General features: G+C 39.4%; 1 pseudogene; it reads right to left on the bottom strand.

The window, feature by feature from the left end:
- Nucleotides 1-10,997, bottom strand: part of LOC145652953 (protein NLRC3-like) — a 12,364-nt pseudogene extending 1,367 nt beyond the window's left edge.
- Nucleotides 10,998-26,462: the final 15,465 nt, after the last annotated feature.

Below are 26,462 nucleotides of genomic sequence, written 5' to 3' on the forward strand. Positions count from 1 at the left end.
ACCCAGCAAAAGCACAGGATAATGTCATGACATCAGGAAACCGATATCAGGAGGAATGATGCAGTGAAGTTAATAAAGGCTCAACCAATAACTTTGTTCAATGTGCTTTGTGAGGTACTGGGCAGTGAACATGTGCAACATTTGCTTCGTGCTGAAGTGAGATGTTATCAAGGGGAAAAGTGCTCACAAGGCTCTTTGCACTGCATCTGAGCTACACGTGTTTATGCAAGAACAACAATCTCCCTTTGTGAGTGTATTTGGACACTCAGTATGGCAGGAAAAATTAGTCTATCTCGTTGATAGTTTCTCCTGTTTTGATGAGCTTAACATTGAACGCAGGGCCTCTCTGACACTTTTTGAAGTGTGTGACATAATCAGGGCCATCGGGAACCCCTTCACCTTTCACCTCATAGGAATGACTGAGGATCTGATCTGTGCTGAATAAGAGAAGCTGCTCCAGTTATCATCTGATGAGATACTGATGTCAGAATTCAAACAGATGTAATTGTAGAACTTCTGGATCCAAAGAATTTTCAACCTTCTCATTAAAAGCTGTGCAGGTTTTGATGTTCTTCGCTAGTGGGGTTGATACTTTCTGTTGTGAGAATAACCTCTCTGCTCTCACCACAATCAAGACTGAGTACCATAACAAAATGGAGGCAGAGTCAGATCTGTGTTTGAAGACCACTGCCCTCATCCTGGACATCGTACAGCTTTACTCAGCTAAACTCCTCAACCCTCTTACTGAAATGGTAAGTGATCACTGTCTGTGTATCTGTGGGATGATTTATAGGAGACACTTGGTCTAAAATGTTTGAGAACTACTGATTTAGATAAACAAAATATCTCTATTCTCTTTATCTACCTGTCTCTACTGTTCTTTCTGAAATCCACACACAGACAAAACACAAAATGTGCTTATTCCTTATTACAACACACCACTATTAATTTAACTGCATTGAACAGACATGTTAAATTGATCGGTTAATTATGCATCAAGATGGTGATTTCTGTTCTCTCTCTTGTATAACACACACACACACACACACACACACACACACACACACACACACACACGCACACATACACACGCACACATACACACGCACTCTTTTAATTCAGAGCAAGTTCAAATTGCTTCTTTGTTAACTCCACCCCTGCCTAAGTTTGGAAACAGTCCCACAAGTCAACAGGCAAACAATAGATTAATAGTCAAACAGAATTACGATAATTTGATCAAAGACGCTACCGGACACGGATTCAGATGGTAAAGTTGTGGAGGAGAGACAGAAGGGTGAGTTAAATTTTATAAAGGAGTTCCATATTCCCTTGGAGGAAACTGAACAAAACTGTTAGTTTGTGTAACAGAGATAAAGAAGCAGTGTGATGATATTGTGCAGAGATTAAGTGCAGGCAGTTCACACTGAGCAGTGGGGAGTGATGTCCACAAAAACCCCAGAAGAGGAGAAAGCCCTGGATATACTGGTTCATCAGTGTCTCTTAGGATAAGAGGAGGAACTGATGTGTGTGGAGAAGAATGTCCATCTCCATCCCCTCAGTCTGTCTCTCCACAGTACCCTTCACTTGCTCTAGTCCTGCTGCATCTGCTGGGCCTCTCAGGCAGGACCACAGTCAAAAAGGCAAACAGTGTAAATAGACAAAGGTCAGCACTAGGAAGACCAAAGAGGGGAAACAAGTATGACAGGAAGTGCAGACGTGACACATACAAGAGGGGTCACATCACGGTCACTTTTACAGGAAGTGAGTTGTTATTCACGACTGTAAATCACTGTCCTACCACCAGCTGAGTTCCTGCGTCAGTGATACCTGATTGCTGTCCCATGGTGTGGGTGATAAGAGAATGTGGTTAGTTGTGATTGGTCAGTGATGGTAAACCACCTGGTCTTGGTGAAGATAAGACTGAAGTCAGGGTCTGGAGGTGGAGGGTTTAGGGGGAGAGTTGGAGTGGAGCTGGAGCAGAGCTGGTGGACTGAGCAGTGAGGTTTGGAGAAACCTCTACCTGGGGATTTCTCTCTCTACTTCTCTCTCTCCTTCACTCTTTCTCTACGTCTCTCTTACTTTATATCCATCTATTGGGTAACATTCAGGTAGTATGACATAATGTAAATGCTTAAGTAACTTTATAAAGTTAGTTATACATATTCTCATCAATTAAACTGTGCTACACAATAGAATTTACTCTAATACCTTTGTAATTATAATTCAGTCAGATAAATGTATTATATTTTACACGTCTTAAATGTTGGTCTACACCTGTTTCCATCGCTGGTTGTAGGTAAGCAGGGCAGGGGTAAGTGAACACTGTAACAAGTGAAAGAGTTATAATGTCAATGTGTGTAAGAGAGAAATATACACTTACAGTGTGTGTGTGTGTGTGTGTGTGTGTGTGTGTGTGTGTGTGTGTGTGTGTAAGAAAGAGAGAGAGAGAGAGAGAGAGAGAGAGAGAGAGAGAGAGAGAGAGAGAGAGAGAGAGAAGTGTGTGATAGGTTTTTTGTGGTGCATTTGTTGAGCACTGCCTGTACTCAGAGGAAAGGCAGCACAAAGACACTTAAGAAGCACTTTAGGATTAATGATTTGGTCAGCTAACACCTTGCATAGTGATTAGGGTACAGGATACAGAGGGGTTTAAGGAACACTCACAAATTAACAAAGTACCTTATGATGGAGATCATGATGTACTAACACCAGTGCAGTAATGTGTTTATGAATGAAAATACTCACACAGCTTTTCTGGATGCTGTAACCAATGGAAGCAGTCTCAGTAGACATTCCTCTGATGGGTCATATTTACTCAGGTCAAACTCATCCAGCTCCTCTTCTGAGTTCAGCAACACAAACACCAGAGCTGACCACTGAGCTGGAGAGAGACTGGCTCCATGGAGACAATGGTCACCTCCTCTGCTCAGGTATGTCTGGACTTCCAGTACTAGAGAATGATCCTTTAGTTCACTCAGACAGTGGAACAGATTGATGGATTTCTCTGGAGATGGATTCTCCCTGATCTTCTCCTTGATGTAGTTGACTGTTTCCTCTTTGCTGTGAGAGCTTCTTTTCCTCTGTGTCAGTAGGCCTCATAAGAGAGTCTGATTGGACTCCAGTGAGAGACCCAGAAGGAAGCGGAGGAAAAGGTCCAGATGTTCGTTCTCACTCTGTAAGGCCTTGTCCACTGCATTCATAAGGAAGTCAGACATGGTTGATCTTTTAAAGAGACCTTTCTTTTGCTGTTTCAACACATTTTTCTTTTTGGAGATGAAGGAGAGAAATGCATATAAAGCAGCCAGAAACTCATGAATGCTCAGATGCACAAAGCTGAACATCTTCCCCAGGTGAAGCCCAGACTCCTCTCTGAAGATTTGGGTACGCACTCCTGAGTACAGTGACACTACTTTGACATCAATGCCACACTCTCTTAGGTCTTCCTCATAGAAGATCAGGTTGCCCTTTTCCAGCTGTTGGAAAGCCAGTTTTCCCAGTGCCAGAATTGAATTTTTAGTCTGTTGAGGATCAGTGTCAGTGTTTCCATGGTACTTTCTATCCTTGTGTTTGATCTGAAAGATCAGAAAGTGTGTGAACATTTGAGTCAGAGTCTTGGGGATCTCTCCACTCTCTGCTTCACCCAACATTCTCTCTAGAACAGTGGCTGCAATCCAACAGAAGACTGGAATGTGACACATGATGTAGAGGCTTCTTGATGACTTCATGTGTGTGATGATTTTGTTGGCCAGGCTCTGATCACTGATTCTCTTCCTGAAGTACTCCTCTTTCTGAGGGTCACTGAACCCTCGTACCTCTGTTACCTGATCAACACACTCAGGAGGGATCTGATTGGCTGCTGCAGGTCAAGAGGTTATCCAGAGGAGAGCAGAGGGAAGCAGATTCCCCTTGATGAGGTTTGTCAGCAGCACATCCACCGAGGTCGACTCTGTTACATTCCACAAGTTCTCATTGTTCTGGAAATCTAGAGGAAGTCAACACTCATCCAGACCATCAAAGATGAAAATGACTTTGTAAGCATCACAGTGTATTAATTGTAATTGTTTTGTTTCTGGGAAAAAGTGATGAAGTAGATCCATCAGACTGAACATTTTCTCCTTCATCAAATTCAGCTCCCTAAAAGGAAGTGGAAATATGAAGAGGACGTCCTGATTTGCTCTTCCTTCAGCCCAGTCCAGAATGAACTTCTGAACAGAGACCGTTTTCCCAATTCCAGCAACTCCTTTACTCAGCACTCTTCTGATGGGTTTGTCTTTAAAGAGGTCATTGCATTTGATGGGTGTCTCCTGTGTTGCTGGTCTCCTGGATGCTGTCTCAATCTGTCTCACCTCGTGTTCATTATTGACCTCTCCACTCCCTCCCTCTGTGATGTAGAGCTCTGTGTAGATCTCATTCAGAAGAGTTGAGCTTCCTTGTTGGGAAATTCCTTCATTAATTCTTTTAAATGTATCCATTAGTTTGTGTTTGAGATTTCGTTGATATTCAGAGAATAGCTCTAATAAACAGAAGAACATGATCACAAATATTTTATTTTCTTGTTATCTTTGATGTTGAAGTAATTTATCAAAACGCTGAAACACTTTGCACAAACACAGAGGACAAAATTTAGTTATAGTGATACTGCCATCATAAAGCCATGATCCAGAGCTCTTACTGCTCTGTAGTGTGTTAGCAAGGTCTGTCTGGTTCATGTTCCCCATGACATGCAGTGTGATCTTCAGCGCTCCCTCTCTGGCACTGCTCTGATCCTCCTCATCCTCCACCTCTCTCTCAGAGCATGCTGGGTAATCTGGACTCAGCAGCTTCTTAAACTTCTTCAGCTCCTTCTTCACCAGAGAGACGACTTTGTGCTCCAGCTCCTGGTTAGGAATAAACAGCAACAGACAATCAAAAAAACACCACCATGTTACAGAGAGAGATCACTACATGATTTTGTTTCATGATGGAGAACATTCTGGCAGTGTTTGGGTAGTTACTTAAAAAAAAGTAATCCATTACTCATCACTTATCTAAAATTGTAATGGGATTACTGTACTCATTACTTAATGGAAAAAGTAATCTTATTACTTCTGTTACATCCTAAAACCCAAATATACTAGAAATCACCCCCACACTTACATACCTTGAATATGGACTCCAATTGTTTTCTGTAGGTGAGTTCTGCTTTTTCTCTTTGTACACTGTGGACAAACACAACAGACTTTTATGGAGGAATATGTAGCACATTCATACCTGCACAACACATGATTATACAGACAAGTAGATAATATACAAGATTATATATTATCAACACTTGCGTTTCTGCATTTTATAACAGATCTGTGATGCTGCCTGGTGTGCAGCAGCAGAAAGGATGAAGATGCAGGTGTGAGTGTAGAAACTCAAAAAGGCTTTTAATAGAAAGTGAAAGTAAAGCAAATGTGCTAAACACACTCAGCCACAAGAAAACAAAGGTCAACAAACAAGAACAGGAAGACAGGAAACAGGAGAAGTATATACATGGAGGAATCTGGGAAGAGAACAATGCAGAGACTAAGGACAAGTGGCTGGAATGGCAGGTGGAGTTAGGTCAGTAGTGGCAGGAATGGTGGGTGGAGTTAGGCTGGAAAGTGGCAGGAATGGTGGGTGGAGTTAGGCTGGAAATTGGCAGGAATGGTGGGAGGAGTTAGGCTGGAGAGCGGCAGGAATGGTGGGAGGAGTTAGGCTGGGGAGTGGCAGGAATGGTGAGTGGAGTTAGGCTGGAGAGTGGCAGGAATGGTAGGTGGAATTAGGCTGGGGAGTGGCAGGAATGGTGGGAGGAGTTAGGCTGGAAAGTGGCAGAAATGGTGGGAGGAGTTAGGCTGGAAAGTGGCCGGAATGGTGGGAGGAGTTAGGCTGGGGCTTTGGCAGGAATGGTGGGTGGAGTTAGGCTGGGGAGTGGCAGGAATGGTGGGAGGAGCAGGGAGAAGGACAACACACAAATACAACAATAAACAAAGGACGACAAGGGAAAGCAAAACAGACAAAAGGGCTCCTTTACAAGATGATTTGTTAGAAAATAAGTACATTTTATTTATAGAGCACATTTACCACAACAGCAATGATCAAAGTGCTGTGGAAAGTTAGGAAAAATGTCTTAACAAAAACCTGTGAAATGTAAAACAAAAGGAAATGTGCCATCAAACATAAACATGGACAGAGAAACGAAAATGTCAGGGTAAAAAGAAGTGTTTGAAATCTGCACAAGAGGGAGCAGAGCTGATATTCAGAGAAGGACTGTTCCACAGCCTCAGTGCTGCAGCTGAACAGACACAGTCACACTTCAGCTTCAGTCGAGACTGTAGAAAGACACAGTCACACTTCAACTTCAGTCGAGACTGTAGAACAGACACAGTCACACTTCAGCTTCAGTCGAGACTGTGGAACAGACACAGTCACACTTCAGCTTCAGCCGAGATTTTAGAACAGGCAACAGCTGATCTGAACAACTCTGAGTGCCAGTGAGTAGATGACTTGTTCCTAAGCATGAACAAAGAATTTGATTTTGGGAAATTTCTCTGAACTTGTAAAAATTATTCCTAATAACAGAATTGATTTGCTGTTCAAATCTGAGATCTGGATCAAAGATAACACCAAGATTTTTATATTTCTAGGAATAATACAAGCAGATTAATCAACTGTTACACAAGTGTTAACCCCTCACTATCTATGTTTACATGTACACCCATGATCTTATATTAGTCTACAACTGTCTTACTTAGATATGATCATGTTAATATTACAGTCTGATTGTTATAGTGTGACATAGTGTCTTAGTTGACCTAAGCTTAGGCTGATTAAAACATGTGTTCCAGGATAATATTATCCAGACTATGTGCACATGTAAACACACACTGATCCACGGACTAATTTGTGCTACATTTCTGGCAAAGCCTGATAAACATATTATACATATATTGTACATACATTGTTCTATATATATATATATATATATATATATATATATAGAGAGAGAGAGAGAGAGAGAGAGAGAGAGAGAGAGAAGAGAGAGAGAGAGAGAGAGAGAGAGAGAGAGAGAGAGAGAGAGAGAGAGAGAGAGAGATATTTCCTTATGTACCCCTGTTTTTTTCCCTCAGTTTGGACAGAGCACTCTCAAACCATTTCACTGCGAGTTATCTATGTACATGACAAATAAACCAAACTTGAAACTTAAACTGTAATCAAGAGAGTTTGTTTTTGTCTAGTCATTAAAAGAGGAGCTCAGCAATGTTCAGTAACAGCATTACTACTGTAGCTAAATCCAGCTCATCTACCTACAGCTTGATCCTGCCCCAACTCCTCTTCTTAAGTGTTCTTCTGCTATTTCTCCCATGTCTTCTCATTAATGCTTCCCTTCGGATTCTGTCCCTACAGCTCTCAAAACCTCAGCTTTAACTGCCATTCTTTATAAAACAGGACTAAATGCTGCACTACTTGATAATTACTGACCCATTTCCAGTCTCCCCTGTCTACTCAGGGTTCCAGCCTCTCAACTACAATCTTTCTTAAATACTCAGGATCTATTTGAACCTTTCCAATCTGACTTCCATACTATGCACAACACTGAGAGAGCCCTGTTACATGGTTTCAATGATCCCCTTCTCTCTACTGACTCTGGTGCCCTGTGTGTTCTCCTCCTTCTAGATCTTCTAGATAGAAGTGCTGTGTTTGACACAATTAAACCATAGCATACTTATCAGCTGCCTCTCAGACATTGGGATTACTAATACGGTTCTTGAATGGTTTATCTCCTATATCTCTAATAGATCACATTTTGTCACACTTGGTAAACACAAATCACACACTGTTACCGTTACCCAAGATGTTCTCTAGGGATCGGTGCCTGGTCCTCTCCTATTTAATCGATATGTTGCCCCTTGGTCAGATTATCCGCAGGCATGGTCTCCGTTTCCACTGTTATGCTGATGACACTCAGATTTATAGTAGCACCAAAGGTAACACTACCTTACCACTTCCTGCTTTACTCTCTTGTATCAAAGATCTCAAACAGTGGATGAACATAAACTTCCTAGAGTTAAATCCTTACAAAATAAAATTTTAGTTATTGGTTCTAAATCCATAATCGCTAAATTAACTGATTTTAAACTCAGTCTAGATGGGTCTTGGTCAAATCATCAACTGCATTTTATAACTTTGGTGTACTCCTCACTCTTTCAACCCCACATCATGTCAATGGTTAAAAATGCCTTTTTTTTTACAGTCACAATATCAGTAGACTTAGGCCCATGCTCTCCAGACAAGGTGCTGAAACTCTGGTTCATGCTTTCATCACATCCCATCTTGATTACTGCAACTCTCTCTTCATTTACACCCCAGAATTCTCTTAGATGTTAAAAAATGTCAGCCCACAACACCCCGATTCTACATCAGTTACACTGGCTCCCTGTCCCTCAACACATTCAGTATAAACTCGTCCTGCTTACATTCAAAGCTCTGCATGGTCTTGCACCTCCCTACTTAGCTGAACTCCTACATCCATACTGCTCCACCCATACACTTAGGTCTTCTGATGCAGGTCTTCTCTCTATCCATAAGTTAAGATTGGTCTCTGTAGGGTCAGATATTTTAGTGCCATGGCCTCAAAACTAAAACTATGGATGAACTGATGGAGCTCATGAAGGGCTTCATAATGAGCTGAGTGAGTTTGATCAGGTGGGATTGGGAGTGAGGAACACTGTCCTAAACCAGGAGATCATCAACTCTCATCAGAACACTCTCCCTCTCTGAAGTGTAAGTGGAGGACTCCATCTTACCTGAGCTCAGGAGAACAGTCACATTCCCTACATCATCCTAACCTGAGCTCAGTAGAACAGTCACATTCCCTACATCATCCTTACCTGAGCTCAGTAGAACAGTCACAGTCCCTACATCATGCTTACCTCAGCTCAGTAGAACAATCACATTCCCTACATCATCCTTACCTGAGCTCAGTAGAACAGTCACATTCCCTACATCATCCTTACCTGAGCTCAGTAGAACAATCACATTCCCTACATCATCCTTACCTGAGCTCAGTAGGACACACTCCCTCTCTGAACTGACGTTTAGGGTCCATCGACTTGTCACTCTTCATGGACACACAGCTGGGTTCCGGGGAGTCTGATCTCTTACCCTGCATCAGACTAACATACACAATTAAAAACATATTGTTTTAATGCCAAAATACTAATGTGTGTATAAATGGTGCAAATATAAATTAATATGTATTTATCTCTATCGATGGTCTATCAAGACCATCACCTCTCATCAGAACACGTTCCCTCTCTGAAGTGTAAGTAGAGGACTCCATCTTACCTGAGCTCTGGAGAACAGTCACATTCCCTACATCATCTTTACCTGAGCTCAGAAGGATACACTCCCTCTCTGAAGTGTAAGCGGAGGACTCACTCTTACCTGAGCTCAGTAGAACAGTCACATTCCCTACGTCATCCTTACCTGAGTTCAGTAGGATACACTCCCTCTCTGAACTGTAATGGAATGTCCATTGACTGGTCACTCTTCATGGATACACTGCTGGGTTCCGGGGAGTCTGATCTCTTACCCTGAATCAGACTAACATACACAATTAAAAAGATATTATTTTAAGGCCAAAATACTAATGTGTGTATAAATGGTGCAAATATAAATTAATATGTATTTATGTCTATCGTTGCGATTTTTATTGAATGTTTTTTAAAGAATTCATACAAAGATGTTGAAAACACTAAATTCGTTATTATGTTTCTTGTTATTTACTAAGTGATCTTCAAGTTGACCAGAGTTATACCAGAGAGCAACTTTACATTACATTAAGCTGGTCTTAAACTTTCTGAAGTTTATACTTATCTTTCATCTTTGTATTATGCATTGTGTCTGTCTCAGTAGAGACAACTGTTTCTGGCAGTATCTGATTTAAGATTGTTACCTGCTGGTACTATTCAAGGGTTTTGTGAATGGATATCAAAGCACTTTTAAGAGGTCTGTGTGGCTAAGAACATCTACTAAATGCAATAAATATAGATTTATTCAGATATCCCAAGTAAATAAGTGCACAAACCTATGCACTGCAAGTATGTTTATTTATGTTCTCTCACCTGTCTCCTTTCTGTGTGTGCTGTTCCCCAGAGACACGTATTTTGGAGGTCATGTCTCCTCCTACAGATTATAGCTGTACACCTGCAAACACGCACATGCAGATTAATAATCAGAACACATATTCAATTACAATATTTACATTTACTGCATATGGCAGACACCCTTGTCCAGAGAGACTTGCAGAAGTGATTTGTTGTGTCGCTACAAAAAACATAAATAAAGCACCTTTGTAAGTCGCTCAGGATAAGAGTGTCTGCTAAATTTTATAAATGCAAATGTAAACATCCTCATGTGAGCACAGAGAGGTTAGTGTTCTCAAAAGAGAAACAGTCATTCATGTTTTTGAAGAGCTTTGGTGTAGACAGGCACCTTTACTAACTTTATAAGTACAAAATATAGTTTATGAAAATGAGCAAATAATGCATAAAGTTTAAACTGTAATCTTACAGCACTAAAACAAACTCAAAAACGTGGGTGTAGTGAACAGTATCACTCCAAAGTGGAAAAGAAGACAGAGGCAGGAAAAATGTGTTCTGTAAGTGCATAGTGGGTCACAGACTAACTCAATCACTGTCATACAAAGAAACAGTGTCGAAATATCACTTAATAATATTACTAATAAATATTATAAATATTACTTCTTTAGTTACACTGACATGCACACTATTGGTACAATACTAACCTCACACTGTCAGTCTAATTACGACATGATCGTGTAAACAGCACGGTCTTAGCCTGATAAAACAACTAGTCTACATCTAGTTGGACACCTAAACACTTACTGTTAGATCTACTGGCTCACAGTCCGAGACATTTGTGACACTTCCTGCAGTACGACGCCTGTTCTATTTGCGCAGTTTGTTTCTGCTGAGAGGACAAAATAGAAATATATGAAGTATATAGTGCGTTTATTAGTACTTTTTATACAGTTCATGTAAACATGTTGATTCGGAACAATTTCTCAGATGAGCCTAGAACGACTTTAGTTTGGTTATTCTGAATCAGACGACCTCAGTTCTATTGCTCTATTTCGCGTAAACGAAGACACCTACTGCAACAGAATAGCGGCTAAAAGCTTTACGTTTTCAGACATTAACCTTGTTAATATTCAATTCTGTTAATATTAAATTTAAGAACTTGTTCTTTGAGTAGTATAAGTTCATATAATTCTTGATTGACAGCTCAGATTCAGATACTCAACGGCTTTGTTTTCTAAAGATATTTGCATTCCGCTTCTTAAAATGGAGCACAAAAATTTCACTTTCGCGTTAAACCGGACTGAACCGGTTTTGTCAAGGATAATTGTTTTTTAGGGGCCGGACTGCTGTGACCAGTCACAACACTTTATCCAACCTTCTGCGGGAGAGAGAAATCAGAGCTACAGTATAGAACTGTATTTAAATAACACAGAATAGCGTAGAACAGTGACAGTAAATGACCAGTGGATTTGGACTGTGGGAGAATTTTGTTTGTCATGGAGCTTATACAGCACAGCTGTTCTGAGCAGACGTTTACTTAGGTTTTCACACACACACTCACACACACACACACACACACACACACACACACACACACACACACACACACACACACACACACAGAGAGAGAGAGAGACAGGTTATTAGTTTGTGTGTAATACCTATTCTGTGCTCACAAACTCTATATAAAATGACTATTTATTGTCATTAAGTTTCGTTTCTAGCATACACTCCCCTGATATGACAGTTCAAACCATTTTGAGTGTTTGAATAAACCATTTTCAAATGGTATCTTGGGTCTCTCCCCTGCTGATCGCCATGTCCAGTTCACATGCCCAGTGATGTAGTGGTATAAGACAGTATGTGAACGTTTAGTTTGTGCCCAGACATGTATCTGAGAAGAAGACGAGCCAAAGACGTTAATCAGGCATATCTGTTTACTAGTAGGTAACATCTAAGGTCAAGGTTATGATGGAGCTGTAGACATAAGTGAATGTTTTAAGGGACTTCAGACAAAAATTCTGAATAAAAGGTCAAAACACCACAAGGGACATAATCTGCATTAATCTGGTGTTGGCAAAAGTGCAAAATCAAACATCTGTTTTGTTAAAAAAAAAATTCACACAGTATTGACGTGTAACTCGCAGCATTCACGGATCTCCTTTGCTCGCATGCAAAATCTACATGTGCTCACTCATATTTGCTCTGCTCTCGCTTACATTTACTTTGCTCTGCTACAAAACTGCTTGCACGTGTTTAGATATATCCTGCTCTTACACAAACTTGCTCTTCTGCACACACAAACACATACTGTACTCTCTCGAATGTTTTTGTGTTCTTGCGCACAAGAACACAATTCTTTAATTTCATTATTATTAACTGTGAATGAAAAGGAAAGTCATTCATGATCATGATACAAATGTTATTATAAAACAGTTAGAACTTTAAAATAATTGCGGCACTTTCATATACATAATATTATGTGCCATTTCACAAAACAAATATGAATGTATTTAACACATATTGTTCTTATACTGTATAATATGTATGACTCGGGAATTTGCTCAAATAGATAAAGAAATAATATTATTTGAACTTACAGTAATATGCTCTGCTATATAAAGGAAAATTACCAATCTGCTACCATTTAGTGTTAGTAACCAACTTTGGTAGAGTACAAATTCACTCATTAGCCACATTATTTACCACTAATATCTGTAGTTCTGAAATTGACCACCTTGTGGTTTCCGTTACGTCTCCTTCCTGATCAGGTTTATCAGAGGCATGACAATGGTTTTACTGCTTGATAAAAGTCAGACACTTAAAGTCAAATTGCCACTGCTGGCGTTACTGCGTCAGTGAACTGTTCCACTAAGACGCATGAATGTAATTATGACATCACAACCTAAGGAAAGTGTAAGTTATTTAAAAGCGTTCCAACACACTAAATACCTACATGCTTTTCTGAAGGAGGACAAGGTGATTTTCAAGGTATAGTCCGACCAGAATTATTGGATATTCTAATAGTTTTCAGCAATAGTATCAATATTACTTGCATGATTTATTATATCATTAAATTAAGTGCGCCGTTAATTATAGAAATATCTAAAATATTTTATATTATCCGTGTATCCCCTGGATTCAGGAACGATCGTGAAAGGCCAAATTAAATCAATAGAGAAACATGATGAGTTTTTCTCAACATGGGAAATTGTTGACCAGGAACAAAACGTGGACACTAAAAGAAATGACGCAGGTATGCAATTTTACTGCCAAGCTGAAAATATAATATTTGTCTGTCTGAACATCAATCCGATCTGTTTGCTCTTTTTTTTAATCCAGACGATATCCGAGCTGCAGAAGGACAACTTTAACCTGCGCATGCGTATATGCTTCCTCAAGCATGAGGGCGGCTCGCAGAAGTGCAGCAGTTGTACAGAACAGATTTACAACGCGGCAGAGGAGCGTTTCCCAGTGGCGACGCAGCAAAACTTAGACGTGAGGAGACCCGAGTCTAGTTTTTGTAATCAGAGCCGGTTAATTGAGAGGACGAGACTGGGGACACTTATTAATCACACTCCGCACCTAGATAAAGGGAGGGCGCTAAAAAATCTAAATACAACTTGAAAAGGCAATAAATGGACCTTCTCAAATGCATAAATTATTCTGCCCAAGCCTCTTTATTCTCTTCCTTTGTAGAATAGTTTTAACTGCTACTGCAGTAGCAGGACCAGACACGTGTCTTGAATTGAATTATTTCTTCATTTCACGTAATGCTCTTCATCCACCTGTCAGGAGCTGAGCAGGTGCAGAGAGGAACTGGAGAAGATGGAAGCGCTTTTCCATCAAGAGAAGACGCTCCGCCTACAGCTAGAGAACCAGCTACAAGCCTACACATTACAAGACCCGCCCTCTGAGGATCAGAGCCAATCAGAGGAAACCATTGAAGAGCTGCACAGGTCGGTACAGGCCTATATTTAATTCTGATAAGAAACATTGTTCATGGAAGATTTCCCAGATAGAAACTCGGGCTGTTTCTCCAGGACAACCACATCAAAACAACAAAATTATTTGACATATTTCCATTTTAAATGCTAATTTCTGACCACTTAAGTTAAACCTTAGGGCCTTCATTAAACAATAATAATCCTTAGCTAGTAAATTGCTGTACTTTAATTATAGAAGAAATTATCCTTAGAAATGCTTTGTTTTTTATTCTTAGCAAAAGACAATTATATTATAGTACCTAGTCCTGAGCTGGCACACACCATTCTAATGTCACAGTGATTTCAGTGGAGTTTCTCCATGTAGTTCCATGTAATTGGAATGTAATTCCAAGATGAATCTGTGTGCAGAGAGTCCATCTCATAGTTCTAAATGAACATGTGAAATAAAATGTAGCCTAATCGAGTGTGTGTGTGATGGCTGTCAGGTACATAGAACAGCTGCAGGGGGAGCTCAAGGCTCAGAACACCATAATCAATCAGCTGAGGAACAGGAGCACCAATCAGAGCAGTGGACACCAGCCTGGCCACGCCCACAACTCCACACTCACCACCCTGAAAGAGGATGACATACGTGTGAGTGTGTATGTGTGTGCAGGTGCATGTTCCTGCATACATGTATGCTTATTAAACTGTTACTTTAAGACACTAAAACTTTAATGTTTTAATTAGGCTATGAGAATACATTAAAAATTATAAATTGTATACTATATAGGGAAATCCATTTGAACTAAATGTTTAGTATATTTGTACTCTATGTATTCTCTCTCTCTCTCTATTTAGGATCTGAAGAACTTGTTGGAGTTGAAAGACTCTGAGCTGCATGAGACCAAAATCAAACATGAGGCCAGTAAAAACGACCTCCAACAGGCCCTGAAGGACAAAGAGAAACAGATTCAGGTGGGTGTCTCCAAACACATGGCAACCTACAGGTAAAAACAGGCGTCCAAAAATATGCTCTTAATACAAAAGACCTATAGAGCTCACTAAGCATATTATCTGCACATTTATTATAAACATTTTCTTGTGGTTTAAAACAAAAGTGTGAAAAGAGAAAGGACTAAAACACAGGTCTGAAAGGGAACGACACCTTTACCAGACACACTCCACAGCTTTATACAAAATGTCTGTGAAGCTTGGAGCCTCATTTAACCCCTGCCTGAACTCTGACCCCTGCAAGAGAAGGACTCTGCACCAATATTCCTCATCACACCAGACGGGGGCAGCAGGGAGTAACACTGCAGCAGGGGGTGTGTGCATTTATGAGGGTGATTGTTGATGTGTGTGAGCAGGGGCTGCATGACATTCTGGAAGGTCACATCCAGGATCTAGCTGAGAAAGATGCTGCGCTAGCAGAGACCACATCAGAGCTGAATAATCTGGAATCTGATGTGGGCAAACTCATTCTACAGCTTGAGAACAGAAAGCAGCAGCTCCAGGTAGCAACCCGACGTTTCATTCAGTCAGACCAGGTGCAGGGCGGAGTTTAGTGTTTTTAACATACTAAAAATACACCTGATTCACAACTCATCTGATATAATGGACCAGTACTCTAAAGATTAAGACTAGGTTTAGTCTGGATGCAAAAAATGGTTCCTTAAGTTGAATTGACTCTATTGAATCTCACACTCTGAATTTGATGTTTATTTACTTTGTTCATGTTTATACTCAGACTAAGGAGCTAAACTAAGGTTTAGAAAGGGAAGTGATGCAACTAGTGCTGTCCTAGACAATAAAATGTATAATATCATTTACCCAACATAAGACATTTCTGATTATTTCAGTATAAGGGCTCTGATCCTTGTTTGGAGTCATTATTTCTAACTACTGGTTTCTCTGTGTTTATGATTGCACACACACATACAAGGAAGAGGATCCAATTGCAAGAGGTTTTATAGTGAAATCAAACAGATCAGAGGGGTCAGGCAGGTATTCGTAGTCCTGTTGATTCAAGGTCCATAACATGGGGCAGAGTCCAGGGGTGTCCAGGGGTCAGGCAGAAGTCGAAAACCAGAAAGACAAAACCATAACTGAACCACTTGGTATGCAAAATAAGGTTGGCAATACTTCATGACGTGAGTGTGAGGGAGGGGAGCTTAAGTAAGGGAGCAGTGATGAGAGAAACAATGATCAGGTGTGTGCTAGTATTCCAGTAAACCAGATTGGAGGCGTGTGTGGGAAGAGGTAGACGTGGCAGTGCAGGGCTGAGCGTGATTCCTGGGGTTTGTAACACTCTGTCTCTCTGTGATGATCTTAGCTCATGTCTGGGCAGCTACAGGAGAGTGTGAGAGAAAGTCAGCTCCTGAAACAACGCCTGAGATACACAGAGGCCTTCACACATCCTACATACCAGATCCAAGGTACACTCTGCACTGTGGGACTGATGGGGTCTTTCATTTTTGTCAAACTACTCTTGCTAAGTTATTTTCAAAGTGAAAAACCAAATATAGATGTAACATATATCTATAACAACCTTGTAACCTGCTGCTAAAGATTTTTCTTATTTTAATACCCTGTACATAATTGTTTGCATTATAACTATTAAAAATGCTGTTGACAAAAATATAAGAAGCTCCTGATGTGGTTTTATCAGCAGTGGAGCAGCATATGTTGGAGATTCATGAACTGAAACCAACACTGCTGGAGACTATCAGGAGGACCCAGGACCTGTACAGACATCTGCAGGCCGCTGAGCTAGGTGCAAACACCAGTTCTACAACACGGGGACACAATCCAGAATTAGCCAAGCTATCCTCATTTACTAAAAATGTTCACTTGCGGAACCTGAAAAATCACGTCTTCCATTTCCACTTGAGAGTAGATGAAGATGGTGGTGAGTGTAATGATTTAATGAAGGTGTAACAAATGACTTCAGCAGAAAGATAATGACTTAATAGAATTTGTACAGTTACACCTGCAAGGTGTTTTAAGTGGCACCATTTAATGAAAGCTTGTCAGAAAACAGATGCACATTACAGAAATGACTGGAGGTGTGGAAGGTATACTTTTAATAACCTCTTTACCGTTACACATCGTTGTTTTGTTGTTTTGTGTTGTGTATTCATGTCACATTAATGCACTCTTGTTCATCTTGCTCTCGTAGCTTCAGTAAAGAAGGACCATTCTGGGAGGAACAGTGGCAGTGTGTGCAAGAGCAGCTTCAGATCAGTGATCAAAGCGTTGATCTGCTGCTCAGATCCTGCCCAGCCCTGCCTCTCCTCCAGGGCCCATGTTCATGGCCTCCACGTCCTGGTTCCACGTGAGAACTATGACACGCTGCTGGAACAGATGTGTGAGGGGAGGGGTCTGATCAGTCGCGCGAGCGAACTGATCCAGCAACGCCTGCAGACCCACGGCCGACATCACATGCAGGTCCACGTGAGCCCAAGCACGCGACACACAGATTCAATTGGTTAATCGTCACATTTCATGGATAATTTTCACTGAGCTGATTTTCCTATTTCAAATGGACCATTTGTCACTGACTGTGAGGATTATTGAAGGATAAAGAGGCCCAGCGGAGGGCGAGTGGGGAATATTCATCCTTCATGTCTGTTTCAGCCAGTGGACCAGAACCTGCTCAGAAGCCTCTTATACATCATCAATGTCACTCAGACAACTCTAGAAGAGGCCAGTAAACTGTTGACATCTTCATCAGATGTCTCTAAAGAACAGAACCATGATGGAGAAAGAGATGATGTAGGAGTTATTTACCATTTTTTGCATCTTTCATAAGTACCACACCAGTAAGAAGTGAAATTCATTTAGCTGTTAGCTTAGTCTATTTACTGGAAGAACTTCATATTGGACTAAATTATGTTTTATTGATTGACACATACGAATAATATGATTATTTTGGATTTTTGCACATTTGTAAATTATTGATTTATTTATTTTTCTTTAGTTCTGCCATCATGAAAACCTCAAAATGAAGAACAAGCTGAAGAAACCAAAACTAGAGAAATCATATAAGATGAATAAGATGCTTTCAAAGGCTGTCAAAACACTACGGCGATTCAAACGTTGAGCAACACTGACATTAAAATGATCTCCTGTGATTATTTTCTCTGTGATGGTCATATTCCACCCCTCTATCATCCATCAGTCTGTGCACCATCATACATTCACTCTTTCATTGTTGTTGTTTTTAGTAATTAAAATAAAATAAGTGTTGAAATAAAACTACATTCTGAGTATAGATTTTTTTCAAACTTATTGATGATTCTTCATTATGATTTAATTTTTTTACACCCTTACATACTAATAATTAAAAATTGGACAATTCCATGCAACATTTATTTATTAGAATGAATTTTGAATGTCCAAAAATAATAACATTCTGCAGCAGTCAAGACAAACTTGCAAAAAGTCAGCAAGTTTATTTCTTTTAAAGATCCTTAAGAGACTCAAAATTATGCAAGTACAACAAAACTGTGCAAGTATAAAAGCAATGTAGGAAAAATAAATAAATTTAGCTAAATCAAAATAAATTCAACAATACCTCTTGATAGTTTTTCCTCATGTGAAACGCTTCTACATCACTAAATCAGGGTTTTGCAGTCTCAAAGTTATAGCTACTATAATAGTTTGCTAAATGAGTAGAAATTAAATAATTTTCACACATCAGGGACGTTTATTGCTACGCTAAATTCAGTATCATAAGTATCAAAGTGATCACAAGTCATAGTTATAAACCACAATGAGGAAATAGTCTTTTTTATCCCTCTTACAACTGGGTTTAGGCTACAATTTATTATGTAGTGATTTAGATACAGTAAAATAAACAAGTGATAATATCAGGAGGGAAGCTTAAGCCTGACCAAGTATGTCTGGTTTAGTAAATGTGACTGTGTAGACACGTAATATATTATTATTATTATTATTGTTATTATTAATTTAATTACCATCAAAGCAACTGCTTGGCATGTTTAAAAAGTATCTAGAATGCTAGTAAAGCTCTTCATTTGCTTGCTCACGTCTTTGCACAAAACACGTGTTCTTTTCATTCATAAAATAACAAAATATGCAAGCAAATGGATGTTACTCCTGTAGCAGGGGTGAATAAGGGACAAGACCCTCCTTTCTTAGAGTCCACAGATTCTGTTTGAAGAATGAAGAGTTAATGGCTTTGAGTGACAGCAATCCTCACCAAGGTGTGAAGGGGGAAGGGGAGGCGAAGCTATCAAATGACTTCACAACCAATGTCCAAGCACGAGCGGCGTGATTGGCAGCTGTTTCAACAAATAGAGGACGCTTAGATGAATACGCAGACACCTCACCTGCCTTATTTGTTTACCCACTACGTGAGTTTGAAATATGCGCACTGCTTTGTGTTCTAAGCCAGATGAAGTGTAGCACATGCGAGTGATGCTGTTTGGCAAAACTGATGCAGTAATCCATATTGTTTTTACTTAACTTGATTACCAATACTAAGGGACATCATGGAAAGGAACAGGCTTATTTTAGCTGAAGTTTATGTGGAGTTCTTTGGGTGCAGTTATAAGATGGAAGCTGAGAGACGGTTCAGTGGCTTCTAGCATGGATTAGCTTCAATGTTTGCATTGCAAAGGACTGGATATTTCCATTCACTGCTGAAAATATTCACAATCCTGCTACAAAATGTAAGTATCCATGAGAAAGCATACTATTTCTTTACAGTATTACAGCACTATCCCAGCATAATCATTTAACATAATAACAATGAAGAATTTAATATTGTCTTTTAATAAGTGCATTGTACATTGAGCATTGTTGTGATGTTTTAGCAAAAAGAATATTGCACACTCAATGTATAGTGACTGATGACTTAGTGTGCATTTAGATAGGTTTTTGGACACTGTGGAGATGTCTAAGACACCTAGTAGAAAATATTGTGCAGCTACTTGGTAATTTCATGTATATACTCAAGTGTTCAATTTATTAGACAAGACCCTGGTGAATCAGGATATGTCGAGCATGACTGAAAATGAATCTCCAGCATCAAAATACACATTATAAACCCCCAAAATAAAAGTCATTTTGTTTTGTTTTTTGACATGTTCTTCTGTATTAGAGGAGCTCAAATAGAACCTAAATGAGAGATAAATAAGTCTGGATGTGAATGACTGTCATGTCCCAAGTGTTTACATCAATGTGACTCCTGAATCATTGTATTATGTGTACAATTTCTGATAACTAGTATTAAAGTGATCAAGTACAAATCATTTGAATACTTAAATCATTTAAAACTGGAGGTGCATGTACAAGCTAAGTATCCATTCCAGACTTATTCAAACATTGACCAACTCTGACATTAAAATGATCTCCTGTGATTATTTTCTCTACGATGTTCATATTCCACCCCTCTATCACCCATCAGTCTGTGCACCATCATACATTCACTCTTTCATTGTTGTTGTTCATAGTAATTAAAATAAATAACTGTTGAAATAAAACTACATCTGGAATGTTAGTCTCTTCAGCCTTTATTGTCTATTATAAGTAGAGCTGGGTGATTAAAACTAGATGTCTTCAGACTCATGGATGATTCTCGATTATGATTTTTAAATATATATATATATATATATATATATATATATATATATATATATATATATATATATATATATATCCTTATGTAATAATTTTAAGAAAATGTATTATTAATTTTTAGTTATATCCATTCAAAAATACCTTTATTGATGTTTTTTCCTCATGTGAAATGTCACTACATTGTGCATCACTACATCAGGGTTATAGCTACTATAACAGTTTATTAATTAGAAGAAATTAAATCATTTTCACAAATCAGATGTTTATATACACAAACCACAACAAAGAAATAGTCTACTATTTCACCCTAAACACCCTCCTACTACTGGGTGCAGGCTACAATCTCTTATGTAGTGATTTAGATACAGTAAACTAAAATATGTAATAATAACACTAGGGAAGCTTAAAAGTCAAGGAACTGAACCAGTTAGGAAGACAAGCAAGACTGGTGTTAATAAGAAATGTTTTACCAGCCAAAGCATGTGCTTTTGTGAATATAAGGATGTGTATTTCACAGTGCAGGGTGAGGTAATAAAATGATATTGTACGCAGAAGAATATGGATGGTTGGCTTCAGCATAAAGCCTCAGAAGGCCTCTTTGACAGGCCTCTAGGGGCCTCAGTTGGGGGATCCTTGGTTCAAGGATGGGACATCCCAGCCCAGCACCGGAAGAAAGAATATGGGCATCTGGTGCTATGAAAAAGGATCACCAGAAGAAGCAATACGGGCACCTGGCGGTAGGAAATAAGATCGCCTTTTTAAAAAAAATAGAAGTAGTTTAGGTTGAACATAATGATACCAAGAACCAGTTGGTGTAAGTATTGAATATCAATTTGCATATATTGAATAATGTATGATTTGAACATAATAGTGCAAACCTGGAAAAGTATTATAAATGTCACGGGACGCCCCCCCCCCACACACACACGTCACATGGTACGGCCTGCCGCGTGCAGGGGGTTTAATGTTTGTAACCACGCCCTTTGTAATTGTATGCACCTGTATGGGGCTTAATGTCTTGTGTCTTTTTTCTATTTAAATCTCTGATAGTGTGTGTACTGTGTTGATCATTGTTAGTCTGCTGTTAAATGTAAAATGCGTATGTAATCTTCGTTCAATGTTACTAGAGTCTGTGTTTTGTTACGTGTATGAGTCATGTCTTTCCTTCATGTTGTATATGAGTGCCACTATTGTTGTTTGTGTCTTTTGTTAATAAACGCGTCACTTCATCGAGGGACTCTGTGCATCCTGCTCCACGCCCATCAGCACTCAGGCCAGCAGATTCGTTACAATAAAAAAATTTAAATGGTTATGTAAGTGTCCTTGAAGAAAATATATAAAGGTCATGCCCACCTGACACTGTTAGACATTCTCCGGACAATGCCTCGTTTGTAACATTGAATTTAGGAAAATCTATGAACACCATTAATTGGTGGCTGTACCACAGGGATCAATTGGATTGACTGGCAACGGACCCACGCCGTCAGCAGGACAAAGCACCAGCTGACGGACAACCCAAAGCTGCACTGTTCTGTGGGTCTGAATCCACACGCGCACTACCAAAGGTACTTAAATCCCTGTTAAAACATTCTGCATAGGTGGTATTCAGACCTGGTCCACAGAGCTTTGTAGTCAGGTTTTGGGGGTCTTAAGGGTGCAGACTGGGAATTGAAGGAGTGAGAATTGTTTGCTAAAAATATAAAATAACAAAAAATGGAGTAACAGTTAGAAAATCAACCGGTAAAAGTGAAAATAGTTTCACAAAAACTTACTGTAAAGGGAAATAGTGAAAAAAAAAACAGTTGAATAAAGAAAGATAAAGTAAAGAAAAATGTGCAGTGAATAAAGAGAATAAAGAGAAATAAATAGAGCTCCAGAGAAAAAAAGCGCTGAAGAGATGAATGTTAACAGGTATGTTTGTTCCAGTTGTTTCTGTATAAATGTGACCACAACAAGTGAAGTAAAGAAAATGTGCAGAATAAAGAGAATAAAAGAATAAAAGAGAATAATGAGAATAAAATAATAAAAGAATAAAAAGAGAATAAAGAGATTAAAAGAATAAAGAGAAGAATAGTAGATCTCGTGAGTAAAGCAGCACTAAGAGAAAAGTGTTAAATGTTTTGTCTGTAAAAACTATGTTTGTGTTGATGTGGCCATCGCAAGTTAACAGATTATCAACAATGACGTATTGTACGACGCATACCAGCATAACAGTTTTTTCTGGGTTATAATTAAGATTATTTTGGTTTGGTCGTTTAACAAAGGAAGTGAATGGATATGCAGACAGATCTGTCTAAACGTCATTAATAATATCTCATTATAAAATGCGTGTATGCAAAACATATAGACATTGTTTTAGTAATAAATATAAAGTAAATGATAGAGGTATCGTATATAAAACTGGTAACAGTTAAAGCAGTAGCGAGCATACATATGATGGACATTTTAAAATAGCAGCAATAGGAGAAGAGTAAAGTTAAAATATACAGGACAAGAAATTTAACCAGAGCGTGTGGCGGTTAATAGTATTTTTGGAACAGTGAATATCTAATTTACCCAAGTAAGTTCTGGCTAAATCAATATTCAATAATCAATAAGCAGTTAAATCTAACAAAAATAACTTAGAATCAAGTGAATAGATTTGCGACTAAAATAATCACATGGATAGCAATTTGTTAAATGAGATGCAGGGAGTGCAAATGCATTTTTGGCTTGAGAAAATATATAGAAACTCTGCAGGTGTGGCGTGTCGGAAATCGCTAGACTTAATACATGTTAAATTGTATCGGCTGACTAAGTGACATAAATTGGATGAATAAGGAATAAGGAGGATTTGGAAAAGGGCTCTGTTGGCTGCAGTTGTTGTTTAGCCAAGTGCCTGTAAGAGCAACAGTTGGAGTGGAGCGGTTGCCATGGGGACCGTTTGAACCACCGCCAGCGCTGGATGATGGGAGGCGGTGTGTAGGGTTAAAGATTGGAATAATGACAGACAAGAGACAGGTTTACTGGGATATAGGGCTGGCTACGTCCATATTGGTGAACAGAATTAACTCATTGAGCTCAGAGAATTGGAGGCAGACACCTGTGCAGAAAGCTACAACTGTAAGAAAAAAAGTATTACTGTGATGAATTCCACAGTGTGTCCTGATTGTTTTTATTGTACAGGAGGAAAAATGTGGGAAATTCCACAAGGAAATGTTGTAGGATTTGGATTATGGATTACACTGAACCTGTTATATTTCAACTTTTAACAATACCCATTATTTTGACAACTCCAATGGAACTTTTGTAGAACAAGACCTGGTTAATCATGCACGTCTCATGCAGAAATATGATGGTGTCGTAATTCCGGATGCTCATTGGGTATGTGGGGGTAAGAGTCATGTTGATTGTGTCATTTCCTATGTTTCCTGTACCTGAAGCTGTACTTCCCACACAACGATGCTTATCATTGTGTTCAGCAACGTGAGGCACCGAAGGGTAGTTTGGATGATAAAGTATCATTGATGCTATTGGAGTTCATAGGGGGGCTTCGGATTAATTTAAGGCTAGAAATCAAATTGCTGCGGGATCTGAATCAATTCTCTGGTGGTTTACTATAAACAAAACTATTGATTGGATAAATTACATATACTATAATCAGCATCATTTTATTAATTTTACTGATGCACTAACAGCAGTGGCGGTGCAATTGGAAGCTATGTCACTAATGACCTGGCAAAATCGTATAGCTCTGGATAAGTTTTTGGCCGAGAGGGGAGGTGTATGCGTTCTGTTCGGAGAATCCTGCTGTAATTTTATTCCAAATAACAGTATTAACATAATTTATAAACTGAAGTAACTGTATAACCTAAGATATTTGTGTGATAATATAAGAAACCTTCGCCATGCCCAATGGATGTTGGCCACATAAGTAAGAAAAGAATGTTACAGGGCATGCAGTTAAATTCAATAGTTCATATTAGAAATAATAAACTAAAGCCACAACATTGTTAACATTTATATAAAACAATGACACATTAAATAGAGACAGCGGGACAATAGTGCATGACAAAGTCATGAAAGGGGGGAATGAGGTGATCAAATGTTTTGGGGCAAAGGAAAGGCCAAACGTTAATCTGTATTTTCATGAGGCGATCTGTGATCTAATTAAAATAGGCTTTGAAGCTCCCTGTCACACGTGCAGAGTGGTGCAAGACTGTCTGAAAGCATAAAGATGAATAATGTTTCTGGGGAATCTTAAGGTCAGAGACCTTTTTGAGTCTATATGTGCAAAACAGAGGCTCTGATGCAGATGGTTTCAAGGCCTCTGTATAAGTCTAAGGCAGATCACACTGGATTGTTCCCATGAGAAATAAATTCATTAGTGTTGGAAAAGATCTCTGTTTTTAAAAGACTAGAAAGCTTCCATAAACTGTAAAATATGGTCTTTAGCACTTTTCTTATAGATGATTTCAGTCTTACATCAAATAGTGAATTCCACTACATGCACAATGCTACATTTTCAGGGTGGGTGTGGCCTGGGATGATGGGAAGGTGGAGCCCAGTGTCATATCTTTTCATGGGGACCAAAATCCCTGACGGCGCCCCTGAGTCAGCTTCAAAAAGCTTCCACAACCAGCATTGCTCTAAGGGATTATTAAGAGTACACCACCCACTTTAATTAAGAGAACACCACCCATTTTAATGAAGAGTACACAACCCACTTTAATTAAGGGAACACCACCCACTTTAATGAAGAGTACACATAATTCAGCCTCTTTATAACTGAGTGAATCTTAGCTCAACCAGCTGGAGTTTTGGACACACTATTTTGTCATCGATAAGATTTTATTGTGGTCCATTTTCCTGTTGAAGAGACTCTTGGTCAGAGTCAGATGGCTCAAACATGGAGCTAAACCACACTGATCCTGCCAGCTGTTTCTCTCACGCAGCAAGCAGGATCAATGTGGTTTAGCCCAATGTCTGAGCCATCTCTCACTAACACTGGGATGTTTACATTGCCAGGGAGACACCACTATTAAACATTATGTGAACAATATGAATGTAAACATGTCACTAACATCTACACATGTGCACACAAACATATACCTGTAGGGCACTATGCTTGTTCTCATCCTAATACCTTTTCACTTATGAGGTCATACTGACCTCAGCATGCAGAAACAACAGGCGATGACCCAGGTGTTCATTAATGCAAACCACAGGCTTTATAAAGCTAGGAGCCCCTCCCCTCTTTCTGTCCACAAATATCACACACCACAAGGTAGACGAGCACTGCTGGGCATATACAGTGCCTAGCCAAAAAAAAGGTCACACATTCTAAAATTTCGTTGGACTGCCTTTAGCTTTGATTATGGCATGCATTCACTGTGGCATTGTGTCCACAAGCTTCTGCAATGTCACAACATTTATTTCTGTCCAGAGTTGCATTAATTTTTCCCCAAGATCTTATAGATGATGGGAGATTTGGACTACTGCACAAAGTCTTCTCCAGCACATCCCAAAGATTCTCAGTGGGGTTCAGGTCTGGAGTCTGTGGTGGCCAATCCATGTGTGAAAATGATGTCTCATGCTCCCTGAACCACTCTCTCACAATTTGAGCCTCATTAATCCTGGAATTGTCATCTTGGAATTGCCGTGCCGTCAGGGAAGAAAAAATCCATTGATGGAATACCCTGGTCGTTCAGTATATTCAGGCAGTCAGCTGACCTTATTCTTTGGGCACATAACATTGCTGATCCTAGACCTGACCAACGGCAGCAACCCCAGATCATAGCATTGCCCCCACAGGTTTGTACAGTAAGCACTAGGCATGATG

Source organism: Electrophorus electricus, chromosome 21, assembly GCF_041902795.1.
Source record: "Electrophorus electricus isolate QZ-2024a chromosome 21, ASM4190279v1, whole genome shotgun sequence".
NCBI classification, from domain to species: Eukaryota; Metazoa; Chordata; class Actinopteri; order Gymnotiformes; family Gymnotidae; genus Electrophorus; species Electrophorus electricus.